The sequence below is a fragment of the Muntiacus reevesi genome, chromosome 9, assembly GCF_963930625.1.
Source record: "Muntiacus reevesi chromosome 9, mMunRee1.1, whole genome shotgun sequence".
NCBI classification, from domain to species: domain Eukaryota; kingdom Metazoa; phylum Chordata; class Mammalia; order Artiodactyla; family Cervidae; genus Muntiacus; species Muntiacus reevesi.
The window spans coordinates 65,497,160-65,513,072 of record NC_089257.1 but is presented as its reverse complement, the minus strand read 5'-3'; positions in this window follow the sequence as shown (position 1 = coordinate 65,513,072).

The window sequence follows — 15,913 nt, the reverse complement described above, 5'->3', positions numbered from 1 at the left end:
GATGTGTGTTAAGGACTTTGTCGGTTAGTAAGTCTCTAAAGAGTGTGGGATTCTCTGAGACCGTGAGCTTTGCCTTCTCACTGATATGGTTCCCTCTCTTTCTTCCTTTCCACACACTTTCTCCAAACTCCACCCATCTGCAAGCTATAGGGAGTGCAGAAATGAGGAGGAGGGATGCCTCTGTCCTGGATACCTCTGCCCACATCTGCCCACACCCTTTGCTCAGGGTACAGTTGCCTGACCCACACCTGTTATGTTAGGTCACCAACTGCCAAGTAGGGTGAAGGGGTCAGTCACCTTCTCCATCCATTCTCCATCCAGGTCTGAGTTATCTCGCACAAGTGGTGCCCTCTGACCCCACAGCTCTGGCCTTCTTGGTCTCCTTTTTAGTCGAGCTGATTTTTTTATCTGGCCCAGGAATCCTTGTCTGTTTCAAGAGCCCCCCTCCCCTGACCTGTTAATAAACATTTCCTGTGTTATCAGAATATTCCCTAATTCATTCCCTTCTGTCCCTGAAAATCTAAATCCTATTTAAGTTAATGTCCTTCATTTTCATTTGTAAAGACAGATACAAAATAATTATTTCCTATCTCCGTGGTTTCCTTATCTCTTGTCCTAATAATGCCTTCGGCAGAGGAGCATTTCCCGTCAGTTGAAACAGCGTGTTTGTTTTTTTTGTTCTTTAAAGAAGAAAAATAAAATGCTTTCTTGGGCTTTGTCTCATCTCTCTCTTCCTTTTCAGCCCTTCTTGGCCCCCTTCCTCTCTTCTCTGTCTCTTCCTGGGTACCTCTCTCTCCATCTCCGAATCCCCTCCCCCACTGCCCGGACCCTTGCCCAGCCACGCTGGACTCCCCCACCTGCCTGTTAGTGTTGAAATCTCTCTGCATCCTCACATCTGAATTTCATCAGCCCCTGAGCCTGTCTATGAGCTCAGGTCCCCTAGCTAGTAAAATTGGTTTGGATGAGCAGATGCAGTTTCAAAAAGAAACATTCTTTGGTTTCCTCTCATGAAAACTAGTGAGCAGAGAATTCTCTTCTCCGGGCTCCTCTTTGAAGTGTTTGATTGAAAGGAGAAGGGATGAAAAGGGATGGGGGTGGGGGGGATAGTGGTGGGCATACGGATTCCAGATTTAAGTAGCAACTCGGAAACCTGGACCCAGACTTCAGGGGACACTCTCTGTTCCCTGCCATTTGAGTTGGAGCAACACTGTATTTTTTTTGTCAGTGTTAAAGAAAGAAACGTTCCTTATTTTTACATTATGAGAATAAAAATGATACACATCCTTTAATTTATATGTTTTTTGGCCACGACACACGCCATGTGGGATCTTAGTTCCCCAACCAGGGATCGAACCTGTCCCCTGGTTCGATCCACTGGGAGTGGAGAGTTTTAACCACTAGGTCACTGGGGAAGTCCCAACACTGTTATTTTTGTTCTCTATTTGATCCAGTCTTTCCCCTTCTCTCTTTTACTTTGGGATAAAACTCAATACAGATTTTAAGTCTGGGGTTTGGGAGAATGTCTTTAACCAAAGCAGACTGATTTTGTGGGGATCAGTTCTGTTCTTGGTAGAGTTGTTCAAACCCAACAGTTGGCACCAGCCGAGCACCTTCCATGTATCAGCTACATAAGTGATCTCATTTACGGGCACACCCATTCTGTTACTACGTGCCACTTTGTCCTTATTTCACTCCCGAGGAAACGGAGGCCCACAGAGACTAAGTAACTTGCTCCCAGCACTCGACCAGCAGCGGTCTAGCTGGGCTCAGAACCCAGGTCTGCCTGACCCCAGCCTGTCCTCCCAACTAGGGTATCTTCTTCCTTCACGCCCTCTGTTCTCTAACACTCCGGCCTTCAAGAGGGAAGAAAAAATGCTGTCACTCTTTCAGCTTTAAAGTCTTTGTCAAGGCCAAGAAGCAACTCTGAAGAGCTCTTTGTCAAGATATCTAATGGATGGACCCGGAGCGCTTTTATCATTCATGGGGAATGCGATTACGAGACACAGAAAGGAAACCGCAAGAGAAAAATGTTTGAAAGCCTGGTGATAGGGAGAGGTCAAGGACTGCTGGATGGGCACCCGAGACGCTCTCTAAACCAAATCCCTGCATTTTAAAGTCAAGGAAACAGGCATGGGAGGGGTAGGTCTCATCCCTGCCTTCACTTGGCAGCTGAGACACGCTGATACAGCCGCAGCCCCCAGACAGCTCTACTTCACCTTCTGGAAACTGCATGGGGATTGGCTGGGGGAGCCAGGAATTGGACACCTTCCCCTGTTAGACCCAGACTTGGGATAAAAAGAGGTTTAAGGAGGCCAGCACTGGCCAGATGGTTAAGGAGCAATCATGAGACTGACACTCCCCTAGATGACCAAACTCTGAAAGGGGACAGGTGTCCTTGAGGCCCCAACTCTCAATGGGGCATCCTTTGCTAGTCAGTGGATTGGGCTAACCAACCAGTGCTGTCTTTCTTCTGGTCCCTGGAAGGTCCTGGCCTGGAGGGTCAGTGACCTGGTTGCCCCTGTACTTGGATTCAATGAGATGCATGTAAACCTTAATGTCATCAATACAGTCTGTGCAGTTCAAACCAGAGGACAAGAAGGATAACGCAGCAAGTACAGTCCCCTAGCTGGAAATTATCTGAAAAGCAGTGTTAATCAAGCAACTGTTTCATAGAATGGGTCACCAAACCCCCAAACCTAGCCAGTTGAGATAGCATCATCCAGTTGACGTAACCAACAAGTATTAGTTGCTCAGTCGTGTCCAACTCTTTGCGACCCCATGGACTGCAGCCGCCAGGTTCCTCTGTCCATGGAATTCTCCAGGCAAGAACAGGGGAGTGGGTAGCCATTCACATCTCCAGGGGATCTTACCAACCCAAGGCTCAAACCCAGGTCTCCTGCATTGCAGGGGGATTCTTTACTACTGAGCCACCTGGGAAGCAGCACATTAAACTATTGGCATTTAGTATAGCCACGAGGGAGAACAGTATGGAGGTTCCTTAAAAAACTAAAAATAGAGTTATGATAGGGTTCAGGGGTCCCATTCCTAGGCATAGATTCAGAAAAGGATGAAGACTTGAGTTTAAAAAGATACATGCACCCACTGTTCATAGCAGCACTATTTAAAAAAGACCTAAATGTCCATGAATGGATGAATGGATATGGAAGACGTGGTATATATTTGTGCACATAAGATAGTGGATTTTGAAACTATCTGAACATATGTTAATTCACTGTGGGATCATAACCTTGGGGGATGGGGAAAAGAGTGGGTGAAGACTGAGAAAGGGAGGGACAATCCTGAAATGTGGCTTCCTAGACACTGAAGAAGCTCTGCCAACCTCACATTGTTACTGACAGCTGCTCCGGGGTGAACGGAGATGTTACAGGGTCTAGAGGAGAGGAAGCCTGGTCTGGCAATTACCAGAGCTGAATTCTGGTCCCATAGCTGCCTCTCTGGACTTCAGTTTCTGGTCCCAAAAGATGAGGGTATGTGCTTATTAGTATTTTCCAAACTTCAATTTATTCAAGTAGTAATTTTATGAGTTCTGTCAGAACTTTAAATATGTTTCTTTCAATTGGCTTAGTTAAAAATTTTGTCCTTGCTCTAAACATACTATGCAAAATAACTGGTGTGTAAGTCATTTTTTTTTTCTAGTGTGGATTACATGAAACTTAATTATCAATTTTCTTTAAGGCTCATCTGTGTACCACCTAAGTTACCTTTGGTGCCACCTTCTGAGGAACTCTGAGTGGAGCGAGGGCAAGCCCCTTCCATCTCTGTGATGCTGTGATGTATTGCACGGGGAAGACAAGATCTGCAGAAGCTCTGAGTCCCTGTTGGGAAAGAGAAAAGAATCCGCATGTTTCACGGACGCTGAAGCCAGATTCTGGGAGAAATGACAAAGTCATTCGCTAATTGCAGTCAATTATTCTATCGGGTGGTACCGGTAAGGAAAATGACTTCAAGTCTAGAGTCGTCTTGGAAAGAATTACCATACTGGTAAATAATTTTGACTTGAGTCATTTTTAATGCTAAAATTTGCTACAAGTATTTAGAGAATTTTTTAAAAATACCTCCATTAGAGCTTATGAAGGCAGTTTTACAATTAATGACCCACCAGCCATACCTGTAATTTGGGGTATAAAGAAGAAACGGTAACTATATGGTTTTTTTTTTTTCTTTTTCTGAAGAGCAGATTTATTTTCTCTCAGCCCCCATGCCCGCCCCCCACAACCCCAGGGTCCGAGAGTACCCACGGGAAGGTGTCCTAGGTTATTATTCATCCTTCATTCTAAAGAAACAAAAACACACCATGGTAGACGCTGCACCATGTGTTTCCAGCTGGGCCTCTGGTTCCTCCTGTGTCTGTTTCTGGCCGTGGGAGGGTGGCTGGTTTCTTCCCTTCACTCTGATTCAGTTTCATTACCTGGAAAATGAATATAAGGCGAAATGGGCTGAGGACTGGTATTCTTAGTCACTATGAGTGTGTGTGTGTATGTACCTATACATATGTACACACGTATACTGTACATTTATACACACATGTATATTACAATAAAGAGATGTTGCATCTTTAAGCAAATGCTTACACTAGACTTTGTGGAATAATTTTATATTTTATCATTTTATTTATTCTCATTCGTTAAATATTTCTATTCATCCTTAGTCCATCCATCCATCTGCCATTGAGCTACATTTTCGACAAATATCCAAGTATCACTTACATGCTCTACCATGAAGGGAGATACAAAAGAGGTATAAGAGAGAGTTCCTTCCTTTTAAGACCTTGGAATCTGTTCATAAAAAGATGTGTTCGGGGACCTCCCTGGTGGCACAGTGGATAAGAATCCTCCTGTCAATGCAGGATTCTCCCTGGTCCAGGAGATTCCACATACCACGGAGCAACTAAGCCTGCGTACCCCAGCCTGCATGCTGCAACTACTGAAGTCCAAACACCTAGAGCCTGTGCTCCACAACAGGAGAAGCCACCACAATGAGAAGCCTGTGCACCACAACTACAACTAGAAGAGCCCTGCCCTCTGCCCCCTGCCACTGTTTGCTGCAACTAGATAAAGCCTGTACACAGCAATGAAGACCCAGACCCGAAATAAACTTTGAAAAAAGATATGGACAGATGATTGCTCACTAACCATAAGGCCTAGTGGGAACTAATGATTTCATGAATGATGCTGAGGGTTGACATCCTAAAGTGAAAGTGAAACTTGGTCAGTCGTGTCTGACTCTTTGTGACCCCATGGACTGTAGCTTGCCAGGCTCCTCTGTCCATGGAATTCTCCAGGCAACAATACTGGAGTGGGTAGCCATTCCCTTCTCCAGGGATCTTCCCAACCCAGGGACCAAACCCAGGTCTCCTGAATTGTAAGTGGACTTTTTACCATCTGAGCCACCAGAGAAGCCCAAGTATACTGGAATGAGCAGCCTATCCCTTCTTCAGAGGATCTTCCCAAACCAGGAATCGAACTGGGGTTTTCTACATTGCAGGCAGATTCTTTACCAGCTTCACTACCAGGGAAGCCCCTAGATGTTCTGTTTTAAGAATTTAAGAAATAACTGTTTTAAGAATTCAGAGAATTGAGGAGAGATATTTGTAGGGTGCTGGGTTCAAAAAGTATTTGAGGAGGAGGGGAGAGTTGAGCAGGGTATTAAATGATGGGTTGCATTTCTGTTGGCAGAGAAGATAGCAAAGGGTAATAATCAGACATTTAAGATAATCAGTTCTGCCATCCACTTGTTGTGGGCCTTTTGGCAAACCTCTTAACCTCTCTGGCCCTCAGTGTTTTCCTCTGTAAGATGAGGGATTGAATGGATTGCTTCAAAATTTTATGACCCAATGAAAATCTAGACAGGGGAAGAGTTTGAATGATTTTGGTAACCAGACAGGAGAAAGGCTTAATGATCTTTGGAAGACCTTATCTGATTTTCCCAGAGTGACTGTTCTGCATCAGAAAGAATGGGCTCTCTTTGAACTGGGGGCCATAGCCTGGAGGTCTGATCTGAATTCCCTTTCCCTGGACTGGAAGAAACACAGCCTCACTATCTTTGCCAACAATTGCCTGTGGCAAATTCAGTACCCTCCTTGATGCAGCATTTGGAGGAAATTTTTCCATGAAAACAAAACTTTTTGCTTAATTATTGAGCACACTCATGCGTTTAAAAATACTGTCCACTCTCTAACTAGCTGTCTCTTAAACAAAGCTTTTTGGCTCCCAAAGAGCTGGGCCCCCATTGTCTACAGTTTCCTTATAAAGAACTTCAGGCCAGGCATAATCCTAGATGTCCCCAGGCTTAGAGACAAGCTCCCCCAGGCAGAAAGAGGTGTCTAAAGTGTCTCTCTGCAGAGATATGAGGAAGGCACAGCCTAGTTCCCTGGTGGCTAGTATAGGCAGAGCGTGGATGGGCTTAGAGGATAAGACAAGGTCATTTGCCCAAATGTGGATGGTGTTTTAGAGGATCAGAGAAGCCTTTCTCTCCGCTGTCTCTTGATTCAGCTGTATGTATCCATTCACCCAAGATCCATTCGTCTAGCCATTCATAACATACACGCATCGCCTACTCTGTGTTCCAACCTGTTCTAGCTCCTGAGACCCCACGTAGCGGGGAGAAGAATCAGTAGAGGACAATTTTCAGGGGAAAATGGAAATTTTCTAAAGGCCTAGAGGAAGCCTCATAATTTTTGCTTTACCCCAATTTAATATCTTTGATTTCTTTCACGCTTTGTAGTTGCATGGCATTTAGGGTGTTTGTGTCAACTGGTGGAGTTTTCCATCTTGAGGAGCGGTCAGACCTCAACTCCCAGAGGACAGAACAGTATCTGTATCACTCACTTCATACTTAGTTCAGCCCAACCTTAGATCAACAAAAGCCCAGTGGTGGAAAGATTCAGAAAATGAAATTCTATTTATCACAACGGCAGTCCACTTTGATGCCAAAGTTACAGCATTTAATGCAGTCACCAGCCTACGTGTGTCCCCTTAATATTCCAGCCTGCTTCCCCAGCCTCTTTGCTAAAGATGCCAGGAATGACAAGATCAAAAGAAAGACAGGATGACTGGAGTTGGAATCATGAGTCATTGTAGAATGAAGCCACAGGGTCACAAGGGACTGGCGCTTTGCTGGTGACCCTGCCAGAGGGTCTTTCCACCACCACTCACTCACTTTCTCTGGGGAGCTGCTTTCCTTCCAGTAGAGATGGAGGAGTGGGTTTGAATGTTGGGGGATGGAGCAGAGTTTGAGGAATGGGATTTGCAACCATCTCCAACCTTGTGTCACCAAGATAGTTAAAGCTTACCGTCTGATTTCCATAAATAGAACAGAAGGTGATGAGAAGAAAGCATCATTAAGAAAGCATTTAGGTAGATATCTGGTCAAACTGCCTATATTAAGGTCCCCAAAGAGACTGAGGAATTATTAAATTAGCCATGACCTTTGGTTTCTTCTTCTGTGAAGTCTGGATAAGATTACCTATCTTGAAGGCATTTGTGAAGATGAGATTTTTCTTTCTTTTTTTATTAAACTTATTCACAAATATGGATCTATATTTGAATTGGCCATTCTATTCCACTGGTTGTCAGTCATTCCTGTGTCTAAACCATACTATATTATTATAGCTTCCCGGTTTTATTTATTTATTTATGGCTGTGCTGTGTCTTTGTTGCTGCATGTGGGTTTTCTCTAGTTGTGGCAATCGGGGGCTACTCTCTAGTTGTGGTGCACAGATTTCTCACTACGGTGGCTTCTTCTGTTGCAGAGTACCAGCTCTAGGTGAGTGGGATTCAGCAGCTAGGGCACATGGGCTTACTTGCTCCTCGGTATATGGGATCTTCTTGGACCAGGGATTGAACCTGTGTCATCTGTATTGGTAGGCAGATTCTTAACCACTGGACCATCAGGGAAGTCCCCTATGATGATGAGTTTTTTTTTTTTTTAATGAAGGGTTTGTTTTAAAAGATAATGTATGTGAAGGCACCTAACACAGTGGTTGGTACAAAATACAACTAATATTTGCTACTTGAATCTGGATCTGAATCCTAGAGAAAAAAGGAAGGTTTCTCAAAGAAAATGGCCTCTAAGCTGGACCAGGTCAATTGCTAAGAACATTTTGGCCAATAAGATGCTATCTTCCAGTGACCTCCCTCATGGACAGTCTATCTTGCAAATGGCTCTTCTGACATTAACTTTAAAAACAAAATGATTACCCTGAGCTCCTTTTGGAAACATAAAGAACATAGTGCAAAGAGATCACAGCTCTCCTTGGATTCCATGATTTGCCCATTCTAAGAGCCAGGGGGTCTCTGGGACCCTTGGCGTTGAGCCCTTGACATAAGCTATGGTTTCTGGGCAGGCAGGAGAAAATAAAAGCCCAGTATTTTGTCAATAAGTGTCTCAACTCTGTATTGCTAAGTGTATTCTTTCCAATTCCCCATTCCTTTCTTACATTAAAAGGTGAAAGGGCAGAGATTCTCCATCCCCTCTAAGGACAAAATAGCGGAGAATAGGCTAGCACTATGAACGTGAGGATATAAGGTAGACATTGGCAAGAACTTCTAGATAGAAAGGAAAGGATTAAAATTGGCATGGACAGCCGGGACTGGCCCTAGATTGTTTTTCAAGAACCTTTAAGAAAGGGAGGGGCTACCAACTACTGTCTACCTAAGGCATCATAAGATCACCTTGTAAGTTTTCTTCCAGATTCCCCAGAGACTAGCCGCAGGGAAGCAGCTGTCACACGGAGCTTAAGAAGCTGCTGAGTGTGGTCAGGGTCAGAGGCAGTCCCTTAAAAGGGGACATTTCATCTCTGCTGCCATTGGGAAAGGAAGGCACTGGGCTGGCAGATTCATTTGACAAGCGGGGTCAGGAAAATGGCAGCTGTTGATCCCAGGTGGCCAGAAAGCCTCCCAGCGAAGGTAAACAGAAGTGGAGATAGATCAGGGGTGAGAGGTCACTCCATTAGGAGGTTGATGAGGCCAGTTATCTTCTGGGGTGTCTGGAGGGAGGGATGCTGGTGCGATTGGCCTCAGGGGTGAGGGGGGGAAGGACCAGAGCAGGAGGAGGGAGGAAGGAGACCTCAGCAGCTTAGACACTATTTCTGCTTGAAGCACAGATAGGGCTAGCTTTGGGCAGGTATGCCTCGTGCTGCAATTGTGCCAAATGGAGTTGAGTGGTTGGCTAAAAAAAACCTCCACTTACTCATTTGCATGTTGTTTTGCATATCATTTGCATACTATTCACTTAATGTCATGTGCACACAACTTCCTAGCTCCTGCTTCTTCCCCTCCCCACCCCCTACGAAGTGCCTTCATCTCCTTCCTTTCTGTTTTTGTTTTTCTGCTCCTGTTTTTCTTTCCAATTTGTATTCTTCTTCCTTCAGAGTAGTAAATAGAACAGGCTTTGGAACTAGGTAGACCTAGCTTCTAACATGGCATCCTCAATTTAGTTATCTTTTGAGCCTCAGCAAATGTATAGTCTCTCCCATTCTCATCTGTAAAATGGGAACTATAATACCTACATTTCAGAGTTGTTGTGAAGAATGAATTAAAGTCAGCAAAAAAGGACCTGGCCTCATGGTAGAAACTCGATTCTTTCCTGATGCCCTTCACAGCAAGTAAGAAAATTTTTGAGTCTCTGGGGTCCCTTATTGGTGTTTTCCTTGGAATTTATGAATAAGCTGGTTCCTTCTTCAAATTCTCCTCTTTCTTGGTCATGTGTCCAACCTGCATTTAGAGCCAGGCAAGGGGAAGAGAAACAGTGTCAGCACCAGTGCCTCTTCTGGTATTTTCCAGCCTTCCCTAACTGAGGACTTTTCTTATTTGTCTTTCCCAACACCCAAAGCCTGAGGATGCCCAGGTTGCTAATCCTGGGGCAGGTTGCTTCCTCTGTAGCCGCTCTCCAAGCCTCATATCAGCCTGATCCCCAAAGCCGGAGGGCACATCCCCAAATCCCCGGCTCTACTGGTGTCCCTGATTAGGCCACCTGTCCCAGCCTGCCAAAGATGCTTATGAGAACCTCTCACCTCTTTATCCAAACAGCATCCTGGCTTCTCTCCAGGCATTAGATTCTGAGTTTATATTTTGAGTGATACGTAGTGAAGAGAAAACAATTCAATCTCCCCTCTGCGTCCTGAGGAGTCACTTCTGTGAAACCCCCTCCATCTCCTCTCCTCATTACTTTCAATTCTGTTTCTCCTTTTTCTCCAAAGAGAGGGTGAAGGGGTCTATTGTAAAATAATAAGAAGAGCTAACACTGGAGTAGCATTTACTATGTGCCCAGTGCTGTTCTAAGCAATGGATATTGTCTCATTTAATCCCCATGACAACCCTATGGAATCACATCATTATTACCTCCATTCTACAGATGAGATGAAATTAACTTGTTCTGTAAGGGAGGGTGGAGCCAGGATTCTATTAATAGAATAGCTCCAAAGTCCATTCTCTTGACTATCACAGTGGATCAACACATGGGGGATATGTGTAGGACAGAAAGCAATTCTTCTTGATCCTTCTGCAAAATTTGGAATGAGAAAGAATAGACTTTTGTCATAGTAAGTGGGATTAGGTGAGACACCAGGTAGAAATACCTACTTCAAAGAATTGACAGTAGGGCCAACAGCATCATATGTGTGGGCTACCTGGTACCAGACGGTGGCTCTCTTGGAGTCTGTGAAAGCCTTGTGTCTGTAAGCGTGGGGGAGGGCTGGGATCTACTGAGTGAGCTGTTGGGTTTGGGGAGAAGATTAAGGACTGCTGAAAGGTGACCGGAGAGTCAATCGGTCAGCCAATCAATGGATTAATCAATATCCGTTGAGTATTCAGTAGAAGGTGCTTTAGTAAAAACTTGCTTAGAGTCACTTCTGTGCAAGGCCCTGTGCTAGGCACAGAGGGTGGATGGACCAGGTCACTCAATGGGTCCTTTCTGGGCTCAAAAGACCATAAAGTTTCATTGTTTGGGCACAGAGGGAAGACTCCACTGCCTTTGACTCCTCATCCTCTGGTTTATGCCATCACATGGTCCAGATCAGTGTCCACATCTACTCAGGACGGAGAGTCCCTGGGCTGGGCAGCCCACATGCTCTGCACTCACTCCCAATCTGCTCCCAGAACTCCTCCCCAGAGCGTTTGTTCTGAGTCACGTCCCTGATTAGCTGCCCTGTGAAGACTTCTTCCTCTGAGGGCAACTCTGAACCCCATCCAGTCGGTTCCTAGGAGGAGGGAGTGTCGGTTCTTTCTAATCCTATCATCTGATCATAAATTTGCAGGGGAGTCACTCATGCACTTGGTCATTGAGTCACATATTCTACAAACAGTTATTAATAGTCTCATATGTGACAAGCCCTGTGCTGGAGCCCAGGGATGTAGGGATCAAAGAGTTCTGTCTGTTCCTGCTCCCCGGGGCTTACTGTTAGCCAGGGAGACAGACAACTTCAGAACAGGTTGTGCCATATCCCCGGGATCCATCCTGGCTTAGGGGGACAAGTTCAAAAATCAGTCCCTTGATCAAGGTCCCTCACCGATCCTGTATTTTTAGTATGGCTGCATTTGCCATCCATCATATCAATTAATTAATTAATTGCATTTTATTTTATATTCTGGGAGTTTGGGTGTTTTGAAGGCAAAAATGCAAATGAATGCAAATCAGCACACAAATTTATGCAAAGACAACATGGAAATGTGTCCCCAGATTTCCTGGGAAAAAAATCTGGAGGCCTCAGCCAGTCCCTCAGCAGGCTGCCTGTCCCCAGGCCTGTCCTATCTTCCCTTTTGTTTGGGTTCTTAATCTGCGCTGGGCTCCCCGCGGCCACTCTGAGGTCAGTAAGGCAGGTGGGCAGGCGGCAGCCCGGCCATCCATTATCCGGAACCTCTCAGCTTCCTGAGCCACCAAGAAACTCCCTTGCTCCCTGTAATCGGCTTTCATTTGAAACAATCAAGAGATTTCCTACCACTTTCCCCTCTGACCAGGTCTCGTAAACCACCCAGATGCCGAGTTTCGGGCTTGGAGCTTGGTTTGACTGGGGCACTTAATGGAGGCGGTTGGCAATGCCTGCTTGCTGTTATTGAAAAATAAATCCAAACCATTTTATTGACCATCTTCTGTGTGCAGAGACTGGGCTCCCCGCCCCCGGGAGCCAGAAGACGATGATGGTCGGGGCTGGGGGAGGCGAGGGTCGGGAGGATTGAAGAGATGCTGCGGCTCTGAGAGGGAAGGCTGCCTGGCGGGTGTCACAGTGATAAACAGCCTGTCTCCTGCTCAGGACAGGAAACCTCATGGAAGCAGCATGCGGGGAGAAGGGGCGGTGAGGACAGAGGCTGGTGGGGACAGCATCAGAGGAGGATCGGCCTCGTCAACCAGCAAGTCTGATCGAGTAGTCTGGCTTGCAGAGCCGGATTGCGGGGGGAGCCCAACAGAGCAGCTCGGGGCAGCCAGGGTGGTTGGAAAGGACAGCGAGAAGAAAGCTGGCTGAGAGATGAGCTGGTTACCCCTTCATGCGCCCCCTCCTACCAGGAGAGGGAGGACGTGGCACTAGGGACAGGTCTCTGCTTGGGCACAGGTAATCTTGAGTGCTATCAATAGATTAAGGGTGGCCAGACCCTTGTGAAAATGTGTAAGCTGAAGGCTGCTGAAGGACTTAGCATGCGAAGAAATTCCAGAGGGTGGGCGTTCTCAGACGCTTGGAACAGGTGACTAAGAGAGGATGTGAAATGTCTTCTTGGAGAGGTTTTGAAACAAACTCAAAACCCATTGTTGTGTGGGAGAGGAGGTATTGTCCTATCTGGAGGCAGGGGGATGGACTAGAAGACTTTTGGCAGTCCAAGGAGGCTAAGAGTAGGTCTACCCCAGCACATACACGTCCACATCAACTTGCTGCCCAGGTGTGGCCATTGCCAGCGATGCAGAATTTTCTCTCTCTCCTTCTCTTTCCCTCCCTCCTTCCTACAATTGTCTCGACAGCTCTGTGGGTCCAGCTGTCCCCTCCAGCACAAATTGAAGCTCTGTTTCATCTGCTCACTCCTGCCCTCTCCCTTCCACGTGTGCAGAGCTTCTCCTGTCTCTAGGGGAGCTCCCCTCCAGACCAGTCATGCCGGGCAGGCTTGTTGCCATTCCGGCCGGAGCCTGAAGCTCAGCCCTCCAGAGGGGCATAGGGCAGCGTTCTGGCAAGCAAGCATGTCAGAGCGGCTCTGGCGTCTCCCAAGAACAATTCAAATTGCTTTTTTTACACCTCACTGCACTATGCCAACCCTGATTCACATTATTTGTGCACTCGCTAAGTGTACATTATCTGATCCGTCACCCTGTAAAACGCTGCAAGAGGAATCCATGGCTCCTGTCTGCTGCTGACTGTGGGTCAGGCACAGGAGTCTCTGTACACATATTTTTGCAAAATGGGAAGGAAGGAATAAACCCAATGCCACCACCAACTGTAGCCTGCCAGAGCCGGGAGACCAGGAAAGAAAGTCCATGCCTGCTGCCTTGGTAACTTGGAGGCTCCTGGAAGAGACGGTACAACCCCAAAGCCCCAGCACCTTTCCTTCTTGTGGCCTCCTTTCTGTGTCACATTATTTAACAGGAAGAGACAACCAGGAGGGGAAATAAAACTTTGAACCCAGCTATGCAGATTTCCTCTGACTGGAGCTAACGGGTCAGGGAGAGCTGGAGGCAAGAGGTGGAGTGAGGGTGGGCATGTGAGGGTGAGTCAGGGGGACCCACTTCCGTCCACGCTGCCTCAGCTCCCCTCACGGGTGAATAGGACTCCCTGTCCTACTCAGCCCAAGGGACTCTGGAAATTCATCAAAGACCCCAGAATCCTTTCATTCTGGGTCAGTTAGGAGCTTTGCTAGCTGGCTACCAGGGTCTCCTACCAAGCCTTCCAGATAGCTATCTCTAGGAAGCCCTAGCTTTCTAGTGTTATTTAAAAAAAAAAAATGAATGGATTCCCTAGAACACAAATGAACCTATCTACAAAGCAGAAACAGACTTGTGGACACAGAGAACAGACTTGTGGTTGCCCAAATGAGAGGGGGTTGGGTTGGGCTTAGGGTGGAGTGAGAACTTGAGGTTAGCAGATGTAAGCTATTATATATGGAACAGTAAACAGCGAGGTCCTATTGTATAGCACAGGGAACTGTATTCAATATCCTGTGATAAACCGTAATGGAAAAGAATATAAAAAGGAATGTCTATATATGTATAACTGAATCACTTCGCTGTACAGCAGACATTAACACGACATTGTAAATCAGCTATACTTCAATAAACACACACATACGTGGACACAAAGAAAATGGATGGATTCCTACTTTTGACCAGGTATCATTGCACTTTTCTGCTCGTTTCCCTTACAATCTGGATAAATGATCACTTTTTGGTTTCTAGAGATCTTACTCTGTCCCAGATGATCACTGGAATGTTGACAGCCCAACCCATTTAAAGACCAGGTTCTGATTTCTGAATGGGAACGGCTAGGATCTTTCATGAATTGGCTGAGAGTCCCAGTTCACATTTGAACATGGCTCCTTCTCTCAGCAGGGAGAACTTGAGGATCATCTTCACATTCAAGACAGTGACTCTGTCTGCAAGAGTCTGGGTTTCCTGCACCATCTCAGCCCTGAATTTAATTCACTGCCTGCCTATGGAGAACACACAGGTACCTGAGCCCATCCCAGGGCCCGTGAGATGGAGGAGGCAGAACAAGAAAAAGACCTGGTTCCTGCCCTGGGGTTGCTTATGATCTGGTTGGATTGACAAATAGCTACCTTCCCCAGCTGTTCCTGATTTGGCTCCAGCCCCAGGGCTCCTGAAGGGCATTTTGCAGCAGTGAAGCCCAGGGGTTGCCCAGCTGAGATCCACATTTTCTTCCTTTTGGCAGGAGCCAGCAGCTTCCACATGGGAGCTCACATCTCAGTGAAAACAAGAAATCTGATGCCTCACTGACAACTCATTTTCTCAACCTTCATTCTGGGGAGAGGCGACTTTGTGTTCCAGCTGCCATATTGTAGCCGCAACCCCTGATGCACCATCAATTAAAAACGGCAATAATTATGCATGGGAAAAAAGCCACAGATAATAGGCTTCCATTAGATTAAGTAGTTATATGAATAAAAAAAATAAAACCTATACTTCGGCTAATTAAACCCACTCACCATCTGATTAAGATGTGTTGTGAGACCGTGGAAAAGTACCAACCACTAACTGTAAGTAATCCAGCACAGATGGGAATTAATAGTATATTCCCTGGCATGGAGATAATGGATCTCCATGGAGGGTAATCAGAGCCATTAATAAGAATGGACAGTTCCAAACAGCTGGCTACTTATGTTGGGGTCAGGGCAGGCCGTGCTCCTAGTAAAAATGGCTTCTCAATTCCCTTCCGCCTGCTGAGATCTACCTGCTGAGAAGGGGTAGGCATGCTGACCTCTTGAGATGCCATCACACTGAAAGTTTCACTGCAGTTCTAGACCTGCTGTCTGGACCCAAGTGAGCTGAAGGTCACCCAACTGTGACCCAAGAGGATAGAGTTTGGACCAGCTGTCCTACCTCAGACCAGAGCACCTCAAGGCTAGCTAGAAACCAAAGCAGTAAGTGCCCTGGGAAAATAGATGTCCACTTCAGGGAGCTGCACTCTTCTGGGGGTGGGGCTCCGGTTACCATGGGAACCAGGCCTAAACCCAGGTACAGGCCCAGAGCGGGCCCTGGTTGACACAACCCAAGGTTGCTGCCTGGGGACTGAGGATTCAGGGCAAGCCCCAGAAATAACTGGGAGAAGCGGCTTTGGGGAGAAAGATGAGGGTGTCCTCTGGCTGGGGAGCGAGGCAGGGCTGATGGGCCAGGAGCGGGCTGGTCAGAGCTCCTGCAGACAGATTGTGTCCACTGGCCATTTAGCAGCTACTCTGGAGCCGTC